The sequence below is a fragment of the Nerophis lumbriciformis genome, linkage group LG17, assembly GCF_033978685.3.
Source record: "Nerophis lumbriciformis linkage group LG17, RoL_Nlum_v2.1, whole genome shotgun sequence".
NCBI lineage: Eukaryota > Metazoa > Chordata > Actinopteri > Syngnathiformes > Syngnathidae > Nerophis > Nerophis lumbriciformis.
In genome coordinates this window covers 23,648,348-23,668,652 of record NC_084564.2, presented here as the reverse complement: position 1 = coordinate 23,668,652, position 20,305 = coordinate 23,648,348, and the positions used below count along the sequence as shown (strand labels likewise).

The window sequence follows — 20,305 nt, the reverse complement described above, 5'->3', positions numbered from 1 at the left end:
TTCATTGAGAACTCAGAACGGAAAGTTTTTTGATAATTTAAATACAATTTATCTGACATTTCCCTCCTGTTTATCAAACAACTTCCCCATAATCTTCTTATCCCCAATAACTTCTTCTTGCAATTTTCAGTTAATGGTTAATTACCTAGGACCAAGTTATGTTTACACTCAGAATTGAACATCAATTTTTTCCTCATAATTATGATATTTCTGGAAATAAATCCGGAACACCATCCAGGTAGGTATCCTCGTCTCCAGATTCATCTTCCTTATCGTCCACCAGGAAGTACATCTTAACAGCTTTATCATCTGCTGGGCTAATCGCTGTGGTAATCAGACGGTTAAACAGAGAACAGACAGGGAATACAACAACATCCACACAACGTCAGTATTGCTGAACACGGCCATAGATACCAGATACCAAAGACTTGTATTTGCCAAACACGTCCAACCACCCCTCCCACATAGATGTATCTATGCCTGAATGCTCTTTCAGTTTACCGTTAAGGGTGTGCAGGCCTTCCATTGCTTTGGTCAGGCTACTTTCTGCATCAGTGCAGTTTGGTACGAACATGCAACACTGTTCACCAAATATTGCGCACACGCCCCCTTTTTTGCGTCATACGGTTTTGAAAAGCCATAACGAAGGTGGCGGCGTTGATCAGCGATGGTTTCAAGTCTTGGCCTGTGTAATTTTCCAATCTCTGTACGTTGTAGTGGATGTAGTTTATTCTGTTAACATTCTTGTTAATCGTACACCACCAGTAGACGTATGATTCAAATCCAGCTGCAACTTGATTTACCAATTTATAGTCGTCAGATATACTTCTTTGGACACCCATCAATATAAGTTGGATCTTCAACACTTTGCCAGTTTACATCATGTCTAGTTATTTTCCAATGTTCAGATATCAAACTGTTCAGGCGTGTTAACAACTCTTGTACAAATATTGATACATTTACTATGTGTAAGCAGTTATCTGATGATACGTTTCCTAACTGTTATACAGAGCCTTGCATGTTAATGCAGGTATAATTAGCTTTTTTCACATATTTATCAAATATTGGTTTCTGTTTTGTCTCTTTAGCTATAGGGTCAATTTTGTTTTGCTCATTACTTCAATTCAACTTTTTTTTTTTTTTTTTGACTCATCTTGAGTAATTGTCTGGGCTTATACATACAACACAATCAGTTTTTGTAGCCTATTCCACTTGCTCCGCCATAAGGAACAAATTAATTACCAAAACAGGAACTAATTGTTATCAAACTTTGACACACCATCAAATTGTATGCTTACAACTTTGTCACAGTGGAATTTGTAGTGTGCTAGTTAACATGTCCCTTTGATAACACAAATACAATTCCAAATACTTTTTTTCCCATTATATGACCTTTTTAAATACAATCCCAAATACTTTTTTCCATTACCGTATTTTCCGCACTATAAGGCGCACCGGATTATTAGCCGCACCTTCTATGAATTACATATTTCATAATTTTGTCCACCAATAAGCCGCCCCGGACTAAAAGCCGCGCCTACGCTGCGCTAAAGTGAATGTCAAAAAAACGCTGCGCTAAAGTGAATGTCAAAAAAACGCTGCGCTAAAGTGAATGTCAAAAAAACAGTCAGATAGTTCAAACTTTAATAATATATTGAAAACCAGCGTTCTAACAACTCTGTCCCAAAATGTACGCAAATGTGCAATCACAAACATAGTAAAATTCAAAATGGTGTAGAGCAATAAATAGCAACATAATGTTGCTCGAACGTTAATGTCACAACACACAAAATAAACATAGCGCTCACCTTCTGAAGTTATTCTTCATTCGTAAATCCTTCGAATTCTTCGTCTTCGGTGTCCGAATTGAAAAGTTGTGCAAGCGTGGTATCCAAAATGGCCGGTTCCGTCTCGTAGAAGTCATCGGGAGTCAGTGTCGCTGTTGTTCTGTGAATCCTGCCTTCCGGAAAGCTCGGACCACAGTTGTGACCGAAATATCTGCCCAAGCATTTACGATCCACTGGCAAATTTTGGCGTATGTCGTCCGAGGCTGTCTGCCCGTCTTAGTGAAGGTGTGTTCGCCTTCGGAGCTGTGTGAAAAAAGCCACCCGGCCTCTTCGCGTAAACTTCCCTTAACCACTCGCTCATCTTTTCTTCATCCATCCCTCCCTTCGAGTTAGCTTTTATGATGACGCCGGCTGGAAAGGTCTCTTTTGGCAAGGTCTTCCTTTTGAATATCACCATGAGTGGAAGTTAGCATGGCAAGCTAGAACCACAGTGAAGGATGACTTCTCATTCCCTGTGGAGCGAATATTCACCGTACGTGCTCCCGTTCCACAGTGCGGTTCAGTTGCTGTGAAATACGGTAGTAATCCGTGTGCGGATGGAGAGATTGCGTCTTTTTATGAACCAGATCGTTTAGTAGGAGCCATTTTGTGGTCTTTACAGATGTAAACAGGAAATGAAACGTACGGTGATATCCGCGCGTTTTTTCTTCTTCTTCCGGGGGCGGGTGAAGCGCTTCCTGTTCTATGGGGGCGGGTGAAGCGCTTCCTGTTCTATGGGGGCGGGTGCTTTCCTTGGCGGTTGCTTGCGTAGAAGAAGAAGCGCTTCCTGTTCTACCGGGAAAAAAGATGGCGGCTGTTTACCGAAGTTGCGAGATCGAAACTTTATGAAAATTAATCGTAATAAAGCGCACCGGGTTATAAGGCGCACTGTTAGCTTTTGAGAAAATTTGTGGTTTTTAGGTGCGCCTTATGGTGCGGAAAATACGGTATATGACTTTTTACTATGTGCTAAGGGTACTCAGCTTGGTATTTCCACTATCTTTCAAATGGTGTTAGTCCTGTTCTACTTGTAATGTTAATGTACATTTTTACTAAATATTTGCATAATGCTTTTGCTACTGTCAGCACATCTGCTTTTCCTTTAGGAAATATTTCTACCTACTTTGAAAATGCATCTACTATGACCAGACAATAATGTTTTCCTTCACTCTTATTTAGTTAATTGCCTAGATGTTTTATACAAATTTTTTTTTATAAGAATTAAACTATAGGAAGTATAGTACTTCTGTATAAGGGTATTCATATCCCTCCTGTTGAGCCATGAGTTCAACCATGGCTCGAAACTGCTACCCATTTATATAGATTTTTTTTGTAAGATTGGTTTATTGTCTGGACATACATAGATGTCTTCTTTGATCAACGTGACTCCGTTTTTTAAATCCATTTATCTTTTTCTTTCGGAGTACTTTGTTATTGCATGTCTTTTAGTATATCATGCGCTAGTTTGTAGTTTGAAATATGTATTTCCTTTTCTGTTGCTTGTTTTGCTGTTTTGTCAGCAAACACATTTCCTATTGATACTGTGTCTGTTCCTTTGGTGTGTGTCGCATATTTGCACATTGCTATTTTAGCTGGTAGCTGTACTGCTTCTACTAATTCTTTTTTCTCTCTTTTTTTTTTTTTTTTTTTTTAATCAGTTCTCCAATGTGTTACAGATTTTCCTGTTGACTTTATCATTCCTATATTTTGGCTATCTTTATATATATTGTGACCTTTTGATCTTTCATTACTTTACATGCTTCTATTAGTGCTTCTAGTTCTGCCGCTTGCATTGAGCAATTTGATGGTCATTTGATAGCTTTCAAAATTTTCGTTACTGTAACAATCGCACACTTTTTATTTCACAGAATGCTGCTTTAGCTTCTGAATTCCACTCTACAGATGATTACATTTTTCATTAATTTACTTAAAGGGGCTACTATTTCAGCATAATTTGGTATTCAACTTCTACAATAATTCGTTAATCCTAAAAATTACATAATTTGCTTCTTTGTTTGTGGTTTTTGTACTTGTCGTACTTTGTTTTTCTATTTTCCACAATAGTGCGTCCATTTTTGTTTAGAGAACGTTCGAGATCCTTTACTTCTCATTTGCATAATTTGACTTTTATTTTGCTTATTTTGTGTCTTTCACTATGTAGATGATTTAATAACGCTAATGTTATTTTTCCTCCTAATTCAAATGTTATACATATTACTTTATGTATTTTTTAAGTAATGTTTTAAACTCACTTAACTGTCTATATGCCACTTAATCTATACTTTTAAACTCTGAATTTACATTTTTCCCATTGTTTATATTTCTTATTTGCAATTACTATTCAATAATATTCAAAGCAAACGGTTGTCTATCGCTAGCTGATAGTTTTCCTGATTGCCATACCTCCTTATTTATTCTATGTTATGTCCTTATCTTAGCTCAACACTCAGATGTATGGTGTTGCAAATGTCTAAAACATAATCTAACCTAAGAATGTTATACTACACTTCAAAGGTAAACCTACTTTAAATTTACATGTAATAAATTCACTTTCACACCTCCCCCACTGCGCCACGCACACACACACACTGCACTCCTAAGGGCAAAGGTCAGCAACACTTGAAGAGATTTCTCTTCTTTTTTCTCTCTTCTTTCCTCAGCTAATAAACATATAACCCATTTTATCATACTATACATCAACTCTTATTATAGTTATTAATCTAGGTTTTTATTTGTTCCATTATTTAATTATACATATATATATTTGTATATATAAAAGCGCTCTTTATATATCCAAACATACATGTATATCTTCAGTCTACCTTTTCTTCATCTCTTATTTCAATACCCCCATTATCTCTGTCGTACACATTAGTTTATTCCATTTTGCATTAATTCTTCTTATTGATTTCTTCATCTATTTTTTCTTTTATCTCATTTTAGCACTTTGAGATTTTTCTCCTATTTGCTTTTTCTTTTAACCTATTTTTATTTTTATTTGAACCTCCGGGGTTTTTACACAATTTGTACCTGGAAAGATACACACTTAAACACACACTAACAAACAAACAAACAAACACACACACACATTTGCAGCGATCTTACCACCAATGGCATACGCTGACAACATGACTAATTGGTGTTGTCTTTTAACAGTCATGCTGAGTTACTTTGATTGTTAAAATTTTATTTTTTTTCTCAGGACAGTTTCTTGCAAAATGCCCCTCTTTGCCACAACGCCAACACGCAGTAGAGTGTAACCGCTGTCTTTGTTGTGGTCTCCTATTTTGGTTGAAATAGATTGTAGTAGACCATATTAGATCTGCGTTTCTTTGGGTTCCTCTTTCCATTTTGAGAATTTGGAGTAATCCGTCGTCCCCTACAGAGCCGAATTTATAAGGATTACTTTTGTTTTTGTTGTAAGATAGTGGTTTAATTTATTATTGTGGTACACGTCGCTTCTACTGGAGATGGTTCCCCAGTGGAGGTGTCTTGCCTAGAGCATCCACAATAACCCACTATTTACTTCTCACAACTTTAATATGGAGTGATAGCCTAATGGCGATAACTCCACACACTCTCACATTCACACCTTTCAGTATATTGATCTACGGAAATTTCAATGTTTCATGAGGACTCAGTCGCCCTCCAGGTTATTGTTTTTTACGGACAAAATTCAGTTTTTTATTCTGAATAGACCATTTTAGGTCTGCATTGGACGCCGTCGTCCTCAGGATAATGGTTCACGGATATTTCAAATTATTGTGGGCCCCGACACCCCCTAGTATGTTTGTTTATGGATATTACGGATTCCAGTTTTCGCGGTTCCGTTTACCTGCAGTATTTTGGCCTCTTCAGTTTTTATTTTAATTCAGTTTTTATTTAAAATTTTAATACTCACGGACGTTGGACTCCGACGTCCCTCTAATTATTTGGCCTTTTTACCTGTTAGAGCCTAGGATTTACAGGGTTTGTCTATGCGTCGTAACCCTCAGTCACACGCTTTTTCTTAGTCGTTTCTTTCTTCGTCAATTTAAAACGTACTCACTGCTCTCTGCGTTCCTTCCTCTTATCCTCGGATTTTCCGTCAGTCTTTCAATTCCAGCCCGAAATGAAGAAAAAGCAGTTCCTCAATCAGGATTTGGATGCCATGGTCTTTCTGGTTTCACTCATTCTTGCTGGAATCGTCAGACGTGTTGGAATCCGGCTCGAAGGACCAATAAGATGTCACGTTCAAACACTGAGGACATCTATTAAACAAGACAAAAGGCAAGGAATCAAACAGAGACAGAATTCAATTTGGACTCAATATTGAGGAGAGACATGGCCACTGCACTCTCTGTACAGTCCTGCACCACGCTCTGGCTTCACGGTGGCAGAGGGGTTAGTGCATCTGCCTCACAATACGAAGGTCCCGAGTAGTCTTGGGTTCAATCCCGGGCTCGGGATCTTTCTGTGTGGAGTTTGCATGTCCTCCCCGTGACTGCGTGGGTTCCCTCCGGGTACTCCGGCTTCCTCCCACCTCCAAAGACATGCACCTGGGGATGAGTTGATTGGCAACACTAAATTGGCTCTAGTGTGTGAATGTGAGTGTGAATGTTGTCTGTCTATCTGTGTTGGCCCTGCGGTGAAGTGGCGACTTGTCTAGGGTGTACCCCGCCTTCCGCCCGATTGTAGCTGAGATAGGCTCCAGCGCCCCCCGCGACCCCAAAGGGAATAAGCGGTAGAAAATGGATGGATGGATGGACATGGCCACTGCACTCTCTGTACAGTCCTGCACCACACTCTGACGAAGAAGGTTTTCGTCTCCTCTTTTATTCAGATGTTCAATGTTTACGCAACAACACCTGTCTCAGCAGGAATGGGGAGTATGTAAACAGTCCTTGTTTTCGGTCACATTGAAGACAAAAGAAGAAGATCCCTCGGGCTTAGGTTCGTCCTGGATTCAGCTTGGGCAGGTTTTCGAGGACAATGGATGACCCCTCCCGTCTCATTCCATCGTCCACAGCGGAATCTTTCAAGCGTTTGGCTTGGTGCAACAAAGAATGCTTCTTGTCTGTTCATTGAGAACTCAGAACGGAAAGTTTTTTGATAATTTAAATACAATTTTTCTGACACTAACAAACGAAGAAACAAAACTAAGGCAATTCCATGATTTTATTACTTTTCTAAGAAATATTTATTTTTCCTTTCTTTGACATGTAGGTCATGATAGAGGGTTATGGGTTAGGGATAGGTTTAGGATTACCCTAACCCTAACCAACTTGAAGCATCTTCCTCAGGCAAATCATCAGGACATCTACGCAACCCTAACCATAACCAACTTGAAGCGTCTCCTTCAGGCTAATCATCAGGACATCTACGCAACAGTAAGTAGGCCTTAACTAATATTTCCAAATGTCTCATACTGTACTAATTACTGCTACTATTAAAGACAGTAGAGAAAGAGCAAGACTGCTTACTCTACCACTACTTTTGTTGTACACATAGGTGAGCTTGCCCGCCAATCTAGAATAAAATTAGTTTGTTTCTTCATGTGACCATTTTAGTCATGTATTATTAAACATTTGAAAAATATGCTAAATTTCAGTTAAAACAATAACACACAATCAGGTTTAGTGTGAAATGTACTTATTGAAATATTGTTGTGACTTTAGTTTTTGAGATGCTCTGCAAAAATATTTATTAAAATTGCTTTCAAGACAACTTCAAAGATGCGTTGTGCGCAATACTTTATATCGACTAAAATAGTGAAGAAATTTGTCGACTTAAACACATTTTCGTCAAAAGACAATGAGTAAAACTAAATGAAAAACAGCTGTGCAAATTAAAACTAGTTCTGACTCATATCGGTCAGTAGACTTGATAAAAAAGCGCTAAAACTACAACATGGCTGAACGAGAAAAGACGCAGTCAAAGTAGATACACGTAAATAAGACTGCTCACTAAACAGCGCATCCTGAAGAGACAGAAAGTAACTTGAAGATGATCTGTGAAACCTACTCTATGCAAGATTTTAACCAAATAACCACTATTACATGTTGTGTACCCTACAAGGAAGTGTTTAAAAGAAAACCATAATATTACCTCTTTAAATGAAAACCATTGTAACAGTGACAGCGTGCACAAATGTAACTACCTTAAAATAAGTTGACCGAAAGTGACGTAGTCCTTGCACATGCTTAGAGAGATTGTCGTCTTCCAGTACTGATCGTTTAGTAACAGGTACACTTCACCTATTTTGGTTACCATCACAATATTTGTCAATACCAAACAACTGCTTGGAGGAATTTGGGTTCTCGTAGACAACATAGACGACGAAGCCTGTGCTCCAAAATTGCTTGCGCTAGAGAAAACTGTTTACAGCGAGACGTGCTTGACTCCTGTCCAAGCGAATTGAAAGAACAGCAGAGCAACATGCCGCCCGCTATAACCACCTCATCAACCAGCGTGGAGGAAGATGAGAGTGGACGCAGGTAATGTGCCTGCACCTATTTTGTCTCTAAATGAAAAGAGCTGCCTGCTCGGGGGGGTCGAGGAGTGTGGATGGCGGGGAGCGGCGCCTGCTGCGCCAGGGAGGAAATTCTCAGGGCGATCGATGGAGAGGATTAGGGCGGGCTTTGGCGGGGGGTTTTGGATCTGAGCAGTATTCTCCATAGGGGGGGTCTCTCGAGAGATTTGGGGAGGGGCAGGAGGGGTAAAGTGGAGAGAGGGCGAAGCTGGAACTGTCAGGAAGCTGAGGAGGTGGTTAGCCTTGCTGGGAAGAAGAGTGCAGCCAAGGTCCCATTGGACGTCACTCTGGCCCTCACACTAAAAACACATCACTGAAGGAGTTATGGAACAAAAAAAGTAGATAAAATTACAATTAATCACGCTAAAAACAATAATTATTTGGTTGTGAGGTACTGGTTTTTAATTATGTATGGAAACAATTGAGGCAAAATGGAATGCACTACTTGGCAGCAACGAGCAGAGGCGCTGTTGATTCGGTCTCAACTACTGTAATTTGCGATTTAAAGGGGTCCTATTATGCAAAACCAACTTTTCTTACCTAATGGTACCTGTTTTTGTGTATTTGGGATCTGCATAAATCCCGAAATTTTTTAAATCAAACTATGAAGGCATTGCTGATATATTTGTAAACAATTAATAATACCTCCAAACTAGCTGTTTGGATTTTGGCCCCAGTTGTGACATTTTACAATTGATGTCAGCGAATATTGCCACATATGGTAGATGTTTACTCGAAGATCTCTGTGCGAGTCCGTCATTGTAGTCCGACTTTGTAGTCACTAAGTTATTGATTTTTCTCGATCCTCTTTTTGTGGGGCAAACGCGCTCATACATGCACCTGCATCCTCCGCTGTTGCCATTTTTTAATACAAAGTAGCGTATAGTGCTAACTTAAATCTATTAAGTAGACTCTATATGGAAGCGCTAAAAACTACAAAATGGCTGACGGGGTGGAGATGCCGTCGGAGGGGGCGTGGCCTGCAGGAGGATTTCGGCACATACTGTAAAAACGGCGCATCCTGAAGAGACGGTCAGAAAGCGGCTTGAAGATGGTCTGTAAAATCTATGCAAAACTTTTGACAAAAGAACCACCATTACATGTTATGAAGACCACAAGAAAGTGTTTTAAATGTAGAAAAAAAAATACCACAATATATCCCTTTTAAAGAACACTGCAAAAACTAAACCAAAAATTAAGGGGAAAATGTTACCATCAAATTGTACATTATAAAAATGACAATAGATACTAAGGTAAAAAACGGGTAGCTCGCCAAAATTTTACACTAAAAAAGTAATGCCGTAATAAAAAACACCATACATTTTACAGAAAATATATGGCAATGGCGGTGCCAGTTTTTTACCGCAAGTGCTACAGATTTTTTATATATAATTATTAAACGTGTAGGCAATTGTGTAATATGACAACGAGGCGAGTCCAAATATTATTCAGTTACAAGCTGCCCTCTGAGGGCAGTCTTAACGGCAATGTGGCCCTTAATGAAAACGAGTTTGACACTCCTGCTGTGTACATCCAGGCTCAATACAACAATGGCCTGGAAGCCGGAGTTCAGAACATCCACTAAGCGGTTTTCCCATCTCATTAATAAAAGTAATTAACAAAATAAAAAACATGGATATTCGTCTCCTTAATCTTGCATCATTGAATGGTCCCCAAGGCAAAATCAGTTCAAACTTGAGTGCAAAACCTGCATCGGAGAATCTCCCTCTGTTACGTACGATTGGTCAGGACTGTACGCCGGCTCACCGCTCTCCCTCTGGGGTGCAAGAGGTTGGATCTATGATTCATTTGGCGATCAGGAACTAAAAAAGAAAAAAAAGGAGCAGAGAGTGAAAGAAGAAACAGCAAAGACCACTGGGAAATTATATGGAGGAGCAGCATGGTGGATGTGGAATTAAACGGCATAATTAATCAAGCACAAAAACAAGCACGTTGCTCATACATTTATTATGTGCATTTTTTCCACTTGAGGAGAGGTAATCAGCACGTGTGCATGTTGGCGCCCTGATGCATGTCACAGTGACCTCCAGCCCATGTGACCATCTCGACCCTAAAAGTGGAACTGCTCAAAGCTTTCATGCGGTGGCCTCGCCGCCTGCAAACTAATCTCCGCGACAAGCAGACGCATGTTTTTGTCTCCCATGTCCTTTAAATGAGGACGTCTTCAAAATTGGGTTCACAACTCGGGAGCTCTCTGCGTAGATGTTGCGCATTATGCAGCCTGCACACTTGACCCACGGAGGGTAGGTACTAACCACTTTAAATAAAGATACGGTGGATATGCCAGCGATACCACCGTAAAAGGGCTGCTTTGTACAGGCATAATAGTAGCGCAGCAAAAATTAAAGCAGGCAAAAGTTCTCTCAACATTGCCGTGAAATCCCAATGATCAAAGTATTGATCTACAAACTCTTGACTGACAAACGATACTGATTGTCATGCAACCTTGTCAGAGATATTACTGCCTGACCTAATTTAAATGTTAATATCATTCCGTCTTTGCTTCTCTACGGAAGACAAAAGGTCATTTCTTGTTTTTTTTGTCCCATCATTGAAACCACGCCCATTTGTCACTTCATATTAAATCTCTCTTTACCTATATCACAGGTGTGAAATTCAAGGCCCGGGGCAACATCTGGACCGCCACATACTTTTAAAGGGGGCATTATGATTTTTTTTCTACATTTAAAGCACTTGTTTGGGGTCTATATAACATGTAATGGTGGTTCTTTGGACAACATTTTCCATAGATTACATTTTACAGACCATCTTTGAGCCGCTTTCTGACCGTCTCTTCAGAATGCGCCATTTCGTGGGCTGTCTTTATGTGCCAAAACCCTCCTCCAGGCCAAGCCCCCTTCGACTGCGTCTCCAACCTATCAGCCATGTTGTAGTTTTTAGCGCTTCAATAGGGAGTCTACTGACATATCTATATGCAATTTTATGACTCGATCGGTGCAAGTTTGGAAGAAGGCAAGATGGTTTTATAAATATCCATGCAATGCCTCCATGGTTTGATTTTAAACTTTCAGCACTTATGGAGATCTCAGATACACAAATATACCTAGGTAAGAAAAGTAGTTTTTCCATAATACGACCCGTTTAAATTCATATTATTTATTTTTTTATACATTCAAAACACTTCCATGTGGTCTACATAAAATGTAATGGTGGTTCTTTGGTTAACATTTTGCATAGGTTATGTTTTACTGACGTTTTCAAGCTGCTCTCTGACCGTCTCTTCAGAATGCACTATTTTGGGGACGGGTCTTCTTTATATGCCTCCACTTTGACTGTGTCTTCTGTACGCCCACTTTGTTGTGGTTTTTAACACTTCCATAGGGAGTCTACTGACAGATACAAGTTAGAACTGTACGCTATAGTGGAGGATTTTAGCATGCATGTACGAGCCAGTCTGCCCCAAAACAAGAGGATAGTGAAAGAGAAGGAATTTATTGACTACGCAGACGACAACGGTGCACGTGCGCAAGGCACTCTGTGTACATTTCTACCAAATATGGATAATCTGATGATGTCACACATGACAAAAAGAGCATATTCCAGACGGCTTGTTTGGCGGAAGTAGGAAGAAAGGCAGGAATATTTTATTAATATCTCTGCGATGCCTCCCCGATTTGATTTCAAATTTTCAGGACTTATGCAGATCCAAAATACACTGCTCTGGGATCAAAACACAGTCCGCGCTAGCCAACCAGCAAGATGCCTATGGTGTCTGGGAGTGAGGATTACACACGTACCACTGCACAGCAACGCTTTAGCTGCCATCCGTTACATTAAGTCAATAGTGTTTGATGTAACGTGCTATTTTTGTGTCATTAAACCCCTTTTACAAATCTATTTTAGAATAGTTGTACTTTAATATCCGATTGTCACGTTGACTTTTGCTGCAGCTGGCCAAAATCATATCCAATTCTCTTGCAGAAGCACTTTAAAACAGTTCTCCACACCTTTGTCATCTCTCAGCTGGATTAATGTAATGCACTTTACATTGGGGTGAGCAGAGCGGGACGTCCATCGTGTGTCTTATAACAGCCATTCGAAAATATGAGCACATTTCCCCTATTTTAGCTTCCCTTCACTTACTGCCCGTACATTTTAGGACTCATTTTGTAATTTTTGTTTTGTTTATGAATCCCTAAATAACTTTACCACCCTACCTTTTCCTGCTCACTCAGGTCAGCTGCTCTTCAATGTGTCATAGATATAAAAAAAAAAAAAGCTCATTAACTGTTGTGCCCAGATGAATAAGTTGCCTTTTAATATTAGATATTAGACAGGCCTTTTCACTGTCTGTTTTTACATCTTTTCCTAACACCCATCTCTTTACTTTGGCCTTTGGCACTTCTTAAGTTGTTGTTATTTCTACTCTTATTTGGTTTTAGCCTAGTTTTTTATTGAGTCCATCTCATTTGTTTTTAATGTGGTTTAGTTTGGTTATCCTTTTTATTCAAGATTTTTATGTCTCAGTTTTATTTTAGATGTTTTACAAATGTATCATATTGTCTTCATTAGTTTATGTGCCTTTTATTATGTCTTGTATTCAATATTCTGTGCAGCACTTTGGTCAACTGCTTATTTTTAAAGTCCATTCATCCATTTCTACCGCTTGTCCCTTTTGAGGTCGCGAGGTGTTTTACAAATTAAGTTGATTGATTACAAAGCACATTTGTTAGGAAACAAACAATCATATAAAGAGGCCATTGTGTAATTATCATGAGGCAATTATAGATTATACGTAAGATGAAAAATGCAATAGTCTGAAGTGCGATCAGGAGATGAACCATGAAAAAAGAAACAATGATAGCCAAAACTAAATATTGATCTGTGTTTTGAATGTAGCTTCTGTATGATTCCACTCATTTGAAAAATAATTTAGGCAACAAAAAAGTTTGAGCATTTCTACGGTGACGGCAAGGGAAAATGCCATAAAACAGTGGTCCCCAACCACCGGTCCGGGGACCGGTATCGATCCGTGACGCATTTATTACATTGTACTTGAGCAATGACAATGAAGATCCATCCGTATGCTACTTGGCCGTACAGAAACAATAATTAATTTATTAACTACCACATTTTCTCAGACTTAACTTTCGCCTGTCCCACCAAACACACCAATAAGCTTGTTAATAGATGTACAATAAAACTCCTCATAGGAAGTTGCCATTTGTTGTATATTACAAATCCTTTGATATAGTACATGGAACAATGCACATTAATGGACATATAAAATGTTAATGTGCCAGATTGTAGCTAAAGGCTAATTTTTTGCTGTTTTTATCGGCAACATGTGGAAAGCCGGTCCGTGAAAATAATGCATACATTAAACCGGTCCCTGGTGGAAAAAAGGTTGGGGAACCCTGCCATAAAACACTATAAAACAAATGCAAAGGGTACTGTAAATGCTGAGAATGCTAAAAACAGACAAAGCACAAAAATTACAGCAATTGAGGAATGCTGCAAGTTCACAGAACAAAATGGAAGTTAGCCAGGCTATCAGTGCAGACAGATCTGAGGGTTATCTGTCAGAGGTGCCCAGAAAAAAAGTTGTGGTAAAGCACTGGTAAAATTTTCCTTCTGGTGATGTTTAACCCTTGGCCGTAATATTCACAGTATTTTAGGGCAACCTATTTTTACTGTACAAGGTCTTTAAAGTGTGTAATATTATTCTTGCTCATCAGATAATTGGCACTGTACCAACCAGTCCGTAAACTGCGAAGTGCCATGGAGGAAAACAAACAGAGCCGTCAGTAAAATGCCAGTATCAAAAAGGAATTCAGTATCAGTTGTGTGGACACATTTTGGCCTTAGTAAGGACGACATTGGCCAAAAAAATAGAAAGCATCGTTTTGTTAACGAATTTGAACAATCCATGTCACAAAAAAAAAGACTACTTTTAAGGGCCGCCATAAAGCAGTCATTTACAAATGCCACACAAATGTAAAGGATTGTGACAAGAACTATATTATAGTTTTATTGTAAAAATGACCTTTTTCATAAGGTGAAAGTTATTACAGTCGTACCTCGCCATGTTGCGCTTCAAAAATTCACCACATTGCAGATTTTTGGGGGATATTTTTTCTGAGCATATTCTATTATTATTTGATCCAAAATTAAGCATTTAAGCATAAACATGGTTTGATAAACTAAAAATATCAATACTAATGTAGTATTGGCCACTAGAGGAAACCAAACCAATGTTCCATGTTTAGTAGCATGGCCATGGATTGGCTCAACATCAGACAGTGTTACATATAGCATGTAACGTATTATTTTCGTGTCTCCCTATGTCTAGCATTAAAAGATTACAGTTGGTACAAAATGCGGCTGCTACATTTTTGACAAGAACAAGAAAGTTTGATCAGATTACGCCTATACTGGCTCACCTGCACTGGCTTCCTGTGCGCTTAAGATGTGACTCTAAGGTTTTACTACTTACGTATAAAGTACTACACGGTCTAGCTCCAGTCTATCTTGCCGATTGTATTGTGCCATATGTCCCTGCAAGAAATCTGCGTTCAAAGAACTCCGGCTTATTAGTGATTCCCAGAGCCCAAAAAATGTCTGCAGGCTATAGAGCGTTTTCTATTCGGGCTCCAGTACTATGGAATGCCCTCCCGGTAACAGTTAGAGATGCTACCTGAGTAGAAGCATTTAAGTCCCATCTTAAAACTAATTTGTATACTCTAGCCTTTAAATAGACCCCCTTTTTAGACCAGCTGATCTGCCGTTTCTTTTCTTTTCTCCTCTGCCCCCCTCTCCCTTGTGGACACAGGTCCGGTGGCCATGGATGAAGTGCTGGCTGTCCAGAGTCGGGACCCGGGGTGGACCGCTCGCCTGTGCATCGGTTGGGGACATCTCTGCGCTGCTGACCCGTCTCCGCTCGAGATGGTCTCCTGCTGGCCCCACTATGGACTGGACTCTCACTATTATGTTAGCTCTACTATGGACTGGACTTTCACATTATGTCAGACCCATTCAACGTCCATTGCATCCGGTCTCCCTTAGGAGGGGAGGGGGGATGCCTAGAGTCAGGGCCACATGGTGAAACTGCATTTCAATTGTATGCTCCTAAAATTTGGCATAATCTTCCTGACGATTTTAGACTGGACTCAACATTGGCAATGTTCAAATCGAGGCTGAAAACACGTTGAATTGTGCATATGATAAATGTTTTTTTAATTCACACTATTTGATGGATTGTAATTTGAATTACAATCGTTTTTATGATGATTTTAATTCAAATTATCATTGTTATGATTATTTTATATGTTTATGTTTGCCTTGTAGTTTTGTCCAGAATGCTGCTGCTCAAGGCCTGACTAGAACCAGGAACTACGACCATATTAGTCCAGTACTTGGGTTCCTGCACTGGCTTTCTGTTGTTCAAACAATAGACTTTAAAACAAGCTCTGCTTGTGTACAAGTCTTTTCATGGTCTTGTGCCAAAGTACATCGTTTGGCATGTTAGAACCATATTAAGTTAAAGTTAAAGTACCAATGATTGTCACACACACACGAGGTGTGGCGAAATTATTCTCTGCATTTCACCCATCTCCCTTGATCACCCCATAGGAGGTGAGGGGAGCAGTGAGCAGCAGCGGTGGCCGCGCCCGGGAATCATTTTTGGTGATTTAACCCCCAATTCCAACCCTTGATGCTGAGTGCCGAGCAGGGAGGTAATGGGTCCCATTTTTATAGTCTTTGGTATGACTCGGTCAGGGTTTGAACTCACAACCTACCGATCTCAGGGCAGACACTCTAAGAACCATCTCAAACTCTGGAAAAACCTCAGGGGGTAGTCTCCTGCTGGTGCCGAGAGTCAGGGCCAAACATGGTGAAACTGCATTTCAGTTGTATGCTCCTAAAATTTGGAATAATCTTCCTGAAGATTTTAGACAATCAACATTTCTGCCAGTGGGCGCTCGGTGTGTGTGTATTAAAAAAAAAAAATTGACGTTCAGCAAAGCTAATATCCCATATGATTTGTGGCTTTATTATTTTGTAAAACGGACCAAGCTCACCACAAAATTAACTACAACAACTTTTAAAGATTAAAAGTTGCCATCAATCCCACGTGGGTGCTTCGGGGTGCCTATGGGTCACAGGCCTCAACATTGGCAATATCCAAATCCAGGCTGAAAACACGTTTACTGTATTTTTTGGATTATAAATCTCACCGGCCGAAAATGCATAATAAAAAAAAGAAAAAAAAACATTTAAGTCGCAGTATAGTATAAGTCGCATTTTGGGGGGAAATTTATTTGATCAAATCCAACACCAAGAATAGACATTTGAAAGGCAATTTTCAAGCACCCATTTGTGAATTTGTTCCTCGAGCTGTGGCCACCTAGCATAGCCCTCGACTAGCTTTTTTAAGTTTTCTTCATTTCAGTAAGAGTAGCCTCCGCTTTTCGCCAGTCCCTTACAAGTTTCTCGCTTACTCCAAAACTTTCTTTCTGCTACTCGATTGCCGTTTTCTGCTGCATATTTCACTGCTTCCAGCTTGTAACCTGCAGTATATGATTTCCTTTTCGGTGCCATTTTTGTTCAGCCCTTCTCAGTTTTTATAAGTTACCGCCAATGTTGAAATGATCAATTTTCATAGGTACGGAAGTAGTAGCAGGTAGCATCTTTTTTTTTCCACTATGCACTTCTGCCATGACCCGCCCCCGCCAATTTTTTATTGGTTGACGTGTGTGTCTCACAATTGCTGATATACGCCTAGTCTCTTACGTGAATGAGATAGTGAAGTGAAGTACATTTATATAGCGCTTTTTCTCAAGTGACTCAAAGTGCTTTACATTGTGAAACCCAATATCTAAGTTACATTTCAACCAGTGTGGGTGGCACTGGGAGCAGGTGGATAAAGTGTCTTGCCCAAGGACACAACGGCAGTGACTAGAATGGCGGAAGCGGGGATCGAACATGCAACCCTCAAGTTGCTGGCACGGCCGCTCTACCAACCGAGCTATACCGCCCCATATAAATAATATTATTTGATATTTTGCGGTAATGTGTTAATAATTTCACACATAAATCGCTCCAGAGTATAAATCGCACCTCCGGCCAAACTATGAAAAAAAACTGCGATTTATAATCCGAAAAATACGGTAATTGTGCGCGGCACCGCTGCTGCCCACTGCTCCCCTCACCTCCCAGGGGAAGAACAAGGGTGATGGGTCACATGCATAGAATAATTTCGCCACACCTAGTGTGTGTGTGACAATCATTGGTACTTTAACATATGACAAATGAAAGTTTTTTATTCACACTATTTGATTGATTTTAATTTAAATTATGATCATTTTTATGATGATTTTAATTTAAATTATGATCATTTTTATGATTGTTTTATGTTCACGTATGCATTCTTGTAATTTTCTGCAAAGCACTTTGAATTGCCTTGTGTACAATTTGTGCTCTATAAATAAACTCGCCTAGCTTTTGTTAGACAGTATATGTTGACAGTCAGGTTTTTGTTTTTTTTCCAAAAATCAGACTCTTAAAATATGTGCGAGTTAATTCAGAAATACTCCCTGGTAATTCAATGTCACCCACCTCGCTCTGAATCGCTGTGATTTAATGACGTTAGGTAACGCCACAGACGCCATCTTGGCTCTAAATAAAGATTCCCGGGCCCATTATGAGCACGAGGCATAAACACATCAAAACGCCATCTTGGCTCTACATAAGATTCCCGGGCCCATTATGAGCATGAGGCATAAACACATCAAGCAAAGCAGCTCAATAACAGCTTGTTCCTGGAGCGTCGTCATCCATCGACGTATCAATATGGAAATACCACTATGGCCCTGACATTAATCAATGGGGCTCCTAAGGGGAGGCACCTGAAATCATCAATGAGACGGATAGGCCCGCGGACAGGCCGTATTGATAAGAGCATTTCCACCTGTAGAGGCCGGCCCCGCATCAGAATTCAATAGCCGCCGCAGCTGCTGGCTCCTTCCAAGCCCCACAAAGACACGCTTGAGCGGGGATACGTGCCTCGACTCATCATGGCGGTGGTGCTGCCTACCTCTCTTCATGCTCCAACTGCCTCTCTTGCTTTCTATACGGGGCCTTAACGCGGGGGGGGGCGAGAGAAAGCTCGGCAACAGTGACTTCAAATTAACTTCTTTTGTCTTTTATTCACTTTAAACCCCACCTTAAAGCGAGTTGAGGAGGGAAGTGGGGGTCCGCCATGAAGCGAGGAAGGCCGAGTCTCTTCTGTCGTCTTCTTCACTCGCCTTCGTGTTGACGTGGGCGGGAGATTAAAAACCCCTGACTTCCGCATCTCTGAGCCAATCAATTAGCTTCTGTTTGCCGCCAAGTGCCCTAACCAGGTAATGAGGTACGGGACGAGGGCGACTCCTTGTGGCCAAATGCTAAACTTACACCCTGTGGGACACTTCATTAGGTACACGTGGAAAGTCTAAAAATGTGCAATAAAATAGGAATTGTAACACAATAAACGCATTTTAAATGTTTTTTTTTTGTGTTTTTCATTTAATTTTTATTGACATCCAGCATCAGACATTCCTATCCATCCATCCATCCATTTTCTACCGCTTGTCCCTTTTGGGGTCGCAGGGGGTGCTGGAGCCTATCTCAGCTGCATTCGGGCGGAAGGCGGGGTACACCCTGGACAAGTCGCTACTTCATCGCAGGGCCAACACAGATATCCATTACATCATATTTACATCATATATCCAGCTGAGATAGGCGCCAGCACCCCCCGCGACCCCAAAAGGTACAAGCGGTAGAAAATGGATGGATGGATGGATATCTATTGCCTGCCCTAAATGTCAACATATTATAAATATTATACATTTTAATATTATGTTTTAAATTGTTTTTAAAAAATCCGAAACATAGAATCCTTTTATAACTACTACCTGGTGTCCCTAATGAAGTGTCCGGTATATCTAGCCTACTGCAAAGGTTTCATGTTAATACTATCCATCCATCCATTTTTCTACCGCTTATTCCCTTCGGGGTCGCGAGGGGTGCTGGAGCCTATCTCAGCTGCATTCGGGCAGAAGGCGGTGTACACTCTGGACAAGTCGCCACCTCATCACAGGGCCAACACAGATATCCATTACATCATATTTACATCATATATCCAGCTGAGATAGGCGCCAGCACCCCCCGCGATCCCAAAAGGGACAAGCGGTAGAAAATGGATGGATGGATGGATATCTATTGCCTGCCCTAAATGTCAACATATTATAAATATTGTACATTTTAATATTATATTTTAAATTGTGTTTACCTGGTGTCCCTAATGAAGTGTCTGGTATATCTAGCCTACTGCAAATGTTTCATGTTAATATTATCCATCCATCCATTTTCTACCGCTTATTAACTTCGGGGTCGCGGGGGGCGCTGGAGCCTATCTCCGCTGCATTCGGGCGGAAGGCGGTGTACACCCTGGACAAGTCGCCACCTCATCGCAGGGCCAACACAGATATCCATTACATCATATTTACATCATATATCCAGCCGAGATAGGCGCCAGCACCCCCTGCGACCCCAAAAGGGACAAGCGGTAGAAAATGGATGGATGGATGGATATCTATTGCCTGCCCTAAATGTCAACATATTATAAATACTATACATTTTAATATTATATTTTAAATGAATGTTTTTTTTAAATCCTAAACATAGAAAACTTGTAACTACTACCTGGTGTCCCTAATGAAGTGTCCGGTATATCTAGCCTACTGCAAAGGTTTCATGTTAATACTAATTGACTCCAATTTACAACTCATTAAACACCACACTACCGCCTCTCCATCACAACACTTCTTAAAGGTTAAAGTTTAAGGGTCGTGTGTCCGGTGTGCACACTTGGCCTGCCCTTTTCATTCCCAATCAGCCCCTTCTGCTCTGTTCTTTTTTTTTTTTTTGCTCCATGAGCCAGAAA

At 40.2% G+C, this 20,305-nt stretch overlaps 1 long non-coding RNA gene across 1 annotated transcript; it reads right to left on the bottom strand.

Annotated features, from left to right (window-relative positions):
• Positions 1–3,721: 3,721 nt before the first annotated feature.
• LOC133614733 (uncharacterized) lies at positions 3,722–18,688 on the bottom strand. The gene is made up of 3 exons (XR_009816618.2): positions 18,545–18,688; positions 10,077–10,160; positions 3,722–8,636 (listed from the first exon to the last, which is right to left on the bottom strand). It is a non-coding gene; the product is annotated as an uncharacterized lncRNA (long non-coding RNA).
• Between the last annotated feature and the right edge of the window lie 1,617 nt (positions 18,689–20,305).